Genomic DNA, 8,934 nt, shown 5'->3' on the forward strand with positions numbered 1-8,934 from the left:
CCCTATTAGCTCCCCCTGCGTATGCCAGTCCACTGATGACATATGACCAGAACATCGTCAGAATAAAATTTCGGGCGAAAGTACGGTAATGTTTTATCAAAAGGTCCAGTGCGTCTGTCCGAAAGGTACAAAGTACAGACTTGAAGTATGGTTTTGACGGAAGTGACGTCACCTAGTACAGTTCGAAAGCGCACAAGTGCACAACTCGCAGTACAGATGGTTGCTAACTATGTCACGTGATTTTCGCACTCGTTGTTCATTTGTTTAAAATCACGGAGGTAGAAAGCCAGCAAAACAGGTTAAATATACGGTATGGGCCAGCAAGTTGTTGGTTAAAGTTCTTCTAATGTGTGCAAATGTATGTGTACGAACATTTGAAAATGTTATGTGATTTCTATGGTGGAAAAACAAGTGTTTGAAACGCGGGGAAAACAACGAGTACTCAGTTTTATCTAATGGTCGTATTTGGCGTTGCAGTCGAAGTGCAATTCGAAAGACTTTCACTTCCAGTCCACAACTTGAAGACCGCAATCCAAGACCATACTCGGAGGATGCTCGCTTCAAGAACGGTCTTACACCTTTTGGACACGGCCAAGGATGGTCCAGTGCCTTTCAAAAAACGGCTGTTCGTAAACTCCAGCCAACTCAGCCTAGGTCTTTCGAGTGGATAACGCAGACGTCACACGAAACGTCATGTCGACGTCTCTACAAGTCTATCAGAATTAACTTGAGACAAATGGCTGCCGGCGCCGATGCAGGAGTACCAACCTACAGCGAACGCTTGACTCTCACGCGAATCACGGGCAATCAGCTGACACCGGGAGATGGGAGATTTGAAAAATAATTATATTGTGTAACGGAAATATCACTGTATTAAGAGGACATGCTAAGAAAATTATAAGCATTATAAGTATTCTATCTTACACAATAAATGGATAAACAGTTTATTCTTTACCTTTAATCCGTAATTTGAAAACACCGAGGCTCTATGCACTGCCACTTCGCTTGCTTCACCAGTCACTGCAGTCCTTTCAACAGTTGGTAACATTTCGCGCGCCCGGACATTAGAGTTTCTTTCCATTGGCCCGTTACAGCGGGAAGTCCCCCGCCCTAGCCAATTCGATCGCAGTTGCATCACTCACAGACCGGCCATTTCTCTCAAGTTAATTCTGCGGGACTGTAACGTAACGAAGCTGTTCCACGCTGCAGTTTACGAACAGCGTGGATTATGGCGTGGTTGATCGTCTGCTTGACACTTGGGCATGTTTAAAAGCAGTTGACTTTTTTTGGAAGTAGTGTTAGGTGTAAATGGCACTAAATCACATCTCTATATAAAGCTCGGCTACACTAATATAATATTTTGACAAGTTTTAGAAATTGGCACAAAAAATAACCGAAGAAAAAACGAATCAACTGTATGCCTACACATCAAAAATAATTATTTTGTAGTATTTTATTAGTGGTGAATTTAGTTTAGTGTACCGTGTATTAACACCAACTAATAACGTTGATTATGGTAAATGAAAAGACTTTAAACATATTTATTTCATTACAGTTAGATCAAAATCTACTTTTTTCATTGTTTTATACTTTTTGTCTCTTCGGATACCAGATTTTGCATATTTTCCCCACATATACATCTACGGAAAGAATTATAAGATACTATTAACTACACATTTTCCCTCAGCTGTCTTTCTGACTTACGAAGGCATCAGATAAATGATTGCCAACCATTGAAAACGCCTGCGTCGTGCTTTCTGCTAGTTTTCGTCTGCAGTCAGCCAACTCAGTCGCATCGGAAACGGCTTACACCCGCTTTAGACGAAAGCATTTTCCTTAGCATTTTTCTCAACATTTATGCCATGACCAAAATGCTACCGTGTAAAGCGAGAAATCTTATGGCATTTCTCAAGGATAGAATTCGTCCTATTTCCGTAGCATAACCAATCGGAAGCGACCTCTAGATCACGAGCGCAGTTGTAATGGCGGCTGCGTGAGATGTAAACAACGTATCACTTCACATTTTTAAAACACGATAATTATTCAACCGAGAGGAATTACGCTTCGTATTAAATTGTTTTAGGTAGAGAAGCATGGCGCTGATTAAATATATACTTTACAGCGTTCACTGTGCACGTATGGAATAATATTTTAGCTTTTCCAATTGTAAATACCGCGCACTCGCCATATATGGTGTAACTCGACGTACCTTTCATTCTGTGTTATTTATTTATTTACTCACAGTTTCAGATAGTCTTATTTGGCCATTTTACACTGAAACAACATAAAGTAGAAATAAAAAATAACAAAAGATAAAAACAATAACAAGATGGGATAGATTTACATGTTCTTCGTCAGTAATATACAAAAATTACGTTCTGGAAGGAAAATATCTACATTCAGGGGAAGTTTGTTGTAGATTTCTGGGAGCCTGTAAAACAAGGAGCGTTGTAGAAGGGATAGCCTAGTGGTTGGGTTCTGGAAGAGTTGCAGGTTGCGCGTTAGCTTTTGGGGTACCCTAAGTGTGAATTAACTGATTAGGAGATCTGTTCTGATTTTGCCATTTATTATCTTGTATAAAAAATTCATGTCAGCTAGATCACGACGAAAGGATGGAGTGTGAATATTCAGAGCAGCCATGGTGTCTGATTTGGATACATGTCGAAAGGAAGGTATTCTATGGCGAACAATTGCAAGAAAGAAACTGACAACAGAATATATTTTGGTGAGATTGGTTTTTGAGGCCATTGCCCAAATTGGGGAACAGTATTCAAGGATGGGCGAGATGAAAGATTTAAAGAATAAAGCAAGAGATGATGGGTTTTGAATTTCGCTAAATCTGTATAGAAGACCGAGAAGGCGCATGCCTTTTTTTAGTGGTAGCAATAATATGATAATGGACATTTCCACTCAATTTTTTACAACAATTTTAAAAACTACACCCTGGAAAAATGACCCCTGCAAGTTCTCGCGTTTCTCTGCGTCCAGTTTAAGGCAGAAACGAGACTCAAAGTTGCGAGGCTAGCGTTGCGCTGAAAACACGCCGCCGCCATGTTACTACGTCACTCCTTAGGGAGAGCTCGTTTGTTGTCTGCTTCGAGCGTCCAGTTCCGGATGGGTAGCCCACGGTGAGCGAACACGTGCAGCAGTTTTACAAATCTGTACCGATTTAAATAATGGAAGAAGGAGCGATAGGAGAAAGGAAAGCTATGCTTTGTAATGATCATTCTTCTATGAAATATCCGTGCTGTTCACGTGCAAGGTAAATGGAAGGGTTCAGTTGCGTGTGTTCTCAGGCCATGCGAAAAATATTGCTTATAAAATTGGTTGCTGACCAGACACTCAAAAATATTTTTTAAACTTATATTTATCGATATTTACCGTAACCTATGTAGTGCAAAATAGGAATTTTCACATTCTTCACTTTATTTATAAAGCCTATTCAACTTTCTTTTCCATAAAGCAATTTCAGTTTGTGTTCCATTTCTGTTGCGCAAATTATGATCAAATATTTTTGTGCAGATAAGAGAAATACACTGAGAAGATAACATTAGTTGCACAGTACATACCTATACTTAGTTTATGTATAATTATTACAAGGAAATAATGTGTATAACCATTGGCGTATTTAAGGGGGATTCAACGGTCCAACCCCCCTCTTCTTTTGGTTCACTAAAATTACCAGTTTCCTTGTTCTATCCGCTTGTTCATAAAAAATTCCTTCGGACTTATTTCATTCTCTTAAATTAGAGACGTATAGGACGGGATACGGATGGAAAGGAAATTTCGGTAATTCCACACACCAGATGGGACTGCAGACCAATATCTGCAATTTCCTGATAGTTTCGGAATTTCTGCGATAAGAAACTGCATTGAGACTATCAAATCAGTTATTTTTTCCCCCCTCGAATCATATTAAAGAAATTCGGTTCTTAAAAACGTAGTGACACAAGATGAACAGAAAAGTATCAATACTTCGTGCCTACAAACACACCACTTTGTCGGGTCCAACATCCCCTCCCCCCATGCTCCCCAACAAGCTTCCGGCCAGCAGTGTCCTGGATTTTCACTTACGAAATAAAGCAACCCTAATCATACCAAAAGTTGATCCATCTCTCCCTCCCCGTGAACTATATATACGCCCATGTAAAAAAAAAAAAAAAAAAAAAGGTAAGGTAAAGTTTTCCCCTGTGCATAGCACCACGCCATGAAGGCGTATAGGGGGTGTGGGGGTAACGCCCCACACTTTCTTCATCCGGTCGTGAGTGGGGGTGATGTGATCAGCATCACGCCCCTGACCGCCTTTACCCCCCAGGGTTTCCCCCAGGTACCCATGTTATTCGACGCTGGGTGGGCGCCGGGGCCGCTTCCACCGTTAGAAAAGTTCCCGGATTTGAACCGGCCGGGGATCGAACCCGGGACCTTGAGCATGGTATTCAGACGCGTTACCGACTGAGCCACCGCGGCCACATGTATATTATGTATGTTATACACGCCCATGTGTATAACAATATCCCATACTGAAATGGTACGATATAATTATTTTGAATTTTGTACTGCGAAAAAAGCCGCCTCATCTCGTTACCCCGAACTCATTAATTGGTTGGTTCACAACTTCACCACTAAGGATCTTATCGAGACGAGACATGGCAGCCTTGGTCTCGTTCTCGTTGAGAGTTGTAAATGTCTGTCTCGTGTTTATTTGTAAATGTCTCATTGACAGTCTCGTCTCAATTTATAAACATCCGTCTCAGATTGGGAGGGCAATTCTCGTTCTCGTCTCAAGTCTAGAAAAATATAGAATTAACAACGTATGCAAAGGCTTATCATTATAAATACAAAAAAAAACTTTCTTAAATTTTTTTTTATTATTTTTATTTTGACTCCTCGTTTCGACGGTACAGCCCTCGAAAACTAAATATTATCCTGCTTATATATGCAAACCAAACTGCATATTCAGAATTACCAGGAATGAACTGGCGTTGTAATTATTATACACAAAATTCATGATTTATCTGAGGAAGTCGCATGTTCCAGGTTTGACTCTCGACCTGGTGACTGTTTCCTTGTGAGTGACATTTCATTGAACTGGAAATTGTTACATGGGAGGATGTTTGCTCGAGACTTTGGGGACAGCTAGGGGATGCTTCTATTGTTAATGTTAGTGTTGCTCACGAGACGAGGCATGTTCCGTCTCGTCTCCTAAAAGGAGATGGGACAAGTGAATGTTTTCGAAATGAGATGGGACAGAAGAAAAATTTCGTCTCTTATCATGGCAGGTTGGGTGATACTTAGATTGTGCTTGTTGGTGGTGGTGGTAGTGTGTGTGTGTGGGGGGGGGGTTGTATTCCTGTGCCCCGACTTCGAATACAGCTTGTAGTTATTCATCTTCATTGTAGCGATTAGCCAAAACTGGGAAGAAATGTGATGTTAGAGATGATACATAATAAATTAACCATGCGTTCTCATCGTTGCGGTTAAACAAAGTGAACGGAAAAGCGACGTAAAAGTAGGCTAAATACAAAAATTTGCAATATATATATTAACTGAAGAAAACTGGCATTTACTGCAGAAAATTTAAAAACACCGTATCTTTTTATACCGTATCACCTCTTATATTGCAGAAATTGGCGTGTAAACCAGTGTGTTCTAAAAGTATTATCTTAAAATTTGTGAAGAAAATATTATGACGAAAATAACTGTAATTCCAGAAAAGGCATTCCTATAGCATTAAGTTCTTGCCAGTCAGAACTAACCTATGTATTTGCAATGAACAAGGCTGTTCACGTGTTCAGCCATTGACTGTTACAAGGTTTACTTTGTCACCCTAATGGGAAAACCCTCTACCGAGTGGCTGAATTATAGTAAATACTACTATACTGCTAGGGTATAATTCATCTCCAAGAAATGGAGCACAAATTTTTGCACTGGAAGTTGTAAGATACTTGTTTTACACAGTAACAAGTGAATATGCTGTCGCTTCCGCGGCTCATGCTAAGTTGACAGGACGAGCAGAAGCCCCGCCTGCACGCATTTCTAAGTGATGACGTCAGAGGACCTCCTGTCTGTGGAGAGGACGTTTTCAAATCCGTGACGTAGGAGGTGAATTTCAGCGGTGTTTGAAGGCGTGTTTCTCGAGAACCGAAACAAATATCGCCGAGATATTTTGCACATCTCATGTTTGTGTCATTCTCTGTAAAATGAATGGATTTAAAACGTTTTTCATGTCAAAGTGGAAATGTCCATTAAAAGTGAGTTTTTCATCCATGATAATACCTAGGTCCTTTTGGGTGGAAACGTTTTGGATTGGATTGTTTTCAATAGTATAAGTAGACACCACTTTGTTCTTTTTTAGGGAATAAGTAAGGAAAGAGCATTTCTGAGGGTTTAGTTCTAAATTCCACTGACGACACCACTTAACAAGTTCTGTGAGAGCACTTTGAGGAATCATCATGTCATGATGCGATGAGATCTCCTTAAAGAGTTTACAGTCATCCGCAAACAAAAGTATATTGATAGGGAGGGAGGACAGTTTTTCAGGGAGGTCATCCATGTACAGAAGGAATAGGAGCGGCCCTAAGACACTCCCTTGGGGAACTCCAGACAAAACGAGAAGAAAGTTAGAATAGGTACCTGAAAGAACAACACGTTGTTCACGCTCATGGACGTAGTCCTGGAGTAAAGAAAGAAATTTGCCATGGATGTTAAATCTGGATGATAATTTATGAAGAAGAAATTTATGATTAATTTTGTCAAAGGCTTTCGAAATGTCCGAGTTGGGAGTTATTATCAATAGCTCTGGCAGCATACGAAAGTAAGACGGAAAGATTTGTTAGGCAAGAGCTGCCTGGAAGAAAACCATGTTGTGCTGTGTTGATATATGGTGACGCAAACTGAAGTAACCTGTTTATGATGATTTTTTGACAAATAATTGATAGTGGCGATAGAAGTGAGATTGGTCTATAGGATTTTACACATTTTTTATCTCCAGTTTTGTGAATGGGCACAATGTTGGCCCGTTTGAAGTTTTTCGGAAACACACCCTTAGAGAAACATTTGTTGAGTAAGGCAGACAGGGGAAGAGCCAAGGAGTCAGCAGTTTTACGAAGGAATATTGTGGGGATTTCATCTGGACCTAGGGACCGGTGGAGGGGCAATGAAGCGAGAAGGTATTTTACTTACTCGGGGGATGTTTTGATTGAAGATAGTGTGTGAGGACAGACAGCATTTAAGTGGGGGAGAGGGTCGGAAACTGAGGGAGGTGAGAAGTTCTGATGAAAAAAAAAAAACATTGAAAAGTTCGGCTCTTTCTTCTCCACTAGCAATATCAATATTATGAACAATTTCTTTAGGTATACGTGGGCTTTGTTTTCTTGAATTTAGTAATGTGAAGAATCTCTTAGGGTTTGTAGTACATTCGGTTGTTATGTTATTTATATGTTCACTATATTTTTTCCGATTAGATATTTTGAATGACGTCTGATGTCACAATAGGTACCGTGAGTGTGAATATTAGGGTGCTGCTTCCATAGGTACCAAGCCGGTTTTATATATATATATATATATATATATATATATATATATATATATATATATATACATACATATATATCACACAAAGAGAACTTCTCTGTCCAACCAGACGGGGTATTTCGTAGATCTCGGTCTCGCAGTGGGCACGAAGTCCTTTATCGTGGCATGCAGTATTTCGACAAAGTTCTCAACGGCTTCGTTCACTTCCTCTTCCATCAACAAAAACCAAGGGTAGACATTGAGCGCCCGCTGGATGACATTCCATGGAGCTTTTCGCCATAGGTGGTGGGGGGGTTGGTTCTGCTTGACGGATTCCTTGTCTTTCTTCGTGGTAGGCAGGTGCATTGTGACGTCAAGTGAGTCATGGTCGGACGTTAGAAGATTGTTTCCTGTAGTTACCTGCATATTAGGCAGGGTTGCCAGTACATAGTCAAGGTTGTTGTCACCACGTGTTTTATGCAAGTTGAACTGGTTTAACCCTATTCCGTGAATGAACGTATCAATAAACCACTGATCATTTTGGCAGTTTATAGTTCCCGTATTTGGGCTTTCCCAGTTGATGGACAGGTTGAAATCACCAAATAACATAATATCACCACTTGTCATTGCTGCTAATACCGAATCCCTGCAGGCTTCGAGGATGGAAATAGGAGAGTTCTTATGTGGGCGATAATACGATCCAATTAGAAGTTTTTTGTTTTTTTTTTTAAAATTGAGTTCTATCCAAATAATTTCACAGTCCTTGATTAGGTCTCTTCGTATTTTACAATTCCATTTAACATTAACGCAGATCATCACTCCTCCACCACGACGACATGCACGGTCAATTCTAAATACATTGAAATGCTTTAAAAATGGTAATTCACTATCCATCACCGTGTCGTTTAGCCAAGTTTCGGTGAAAACTAAGCAGTCATATTGCAGTAGCTCGCTTAAGTGAATGTCGCAGTCAGAAAGTTTGTTTTTTATACTTTGCACGTTCTGGTAATACACGGAAAAAACCGTATCATTTCCTTGGGAGGGTCCCGTGTTGACATGGATGTCACCGCACAAGAGCAAGAGGCACAAGATGTAAAAGTAACCGAGAGTGGATCGCTTACCTCGCGGTCGTTGGTCCTCGGACGTCCGTAGTCCCATCATGGCTGCGGTTAGGCCAGAAGAAGTACCAGCGGCCGGAAAACGAAAGTTCCTATATCCTATTTTCCACGTCTCCAATAATGAGCCACTATTGACCATAGTTACTTCAGAGTTCTGATTCACACGTACGTGGTATTGAAAAACACAAATGAAGCACAACACCAAGAAAATAAAACCACAATTTGCAGAGCGAAGAAACACGCTCCCAGTACTATCCGCCATCTTGCAATTGTATTGTAATCGCAAAAGCTAGCCGAAAAGTGC

Source organism: Lepisma saccharinum, chromosome 2 (genome assembly GCF_977018435.1).
Source record: "Lepisma saccharinum chromosome 2, izLepSacc3.1, whole genome shotgun sequence".
NCBI lineage: Eukaryota > Metazoa > Arthropoda > Insecta > Zygentoma > Lepismatidae > Lepisma > Lepisma saccharinum.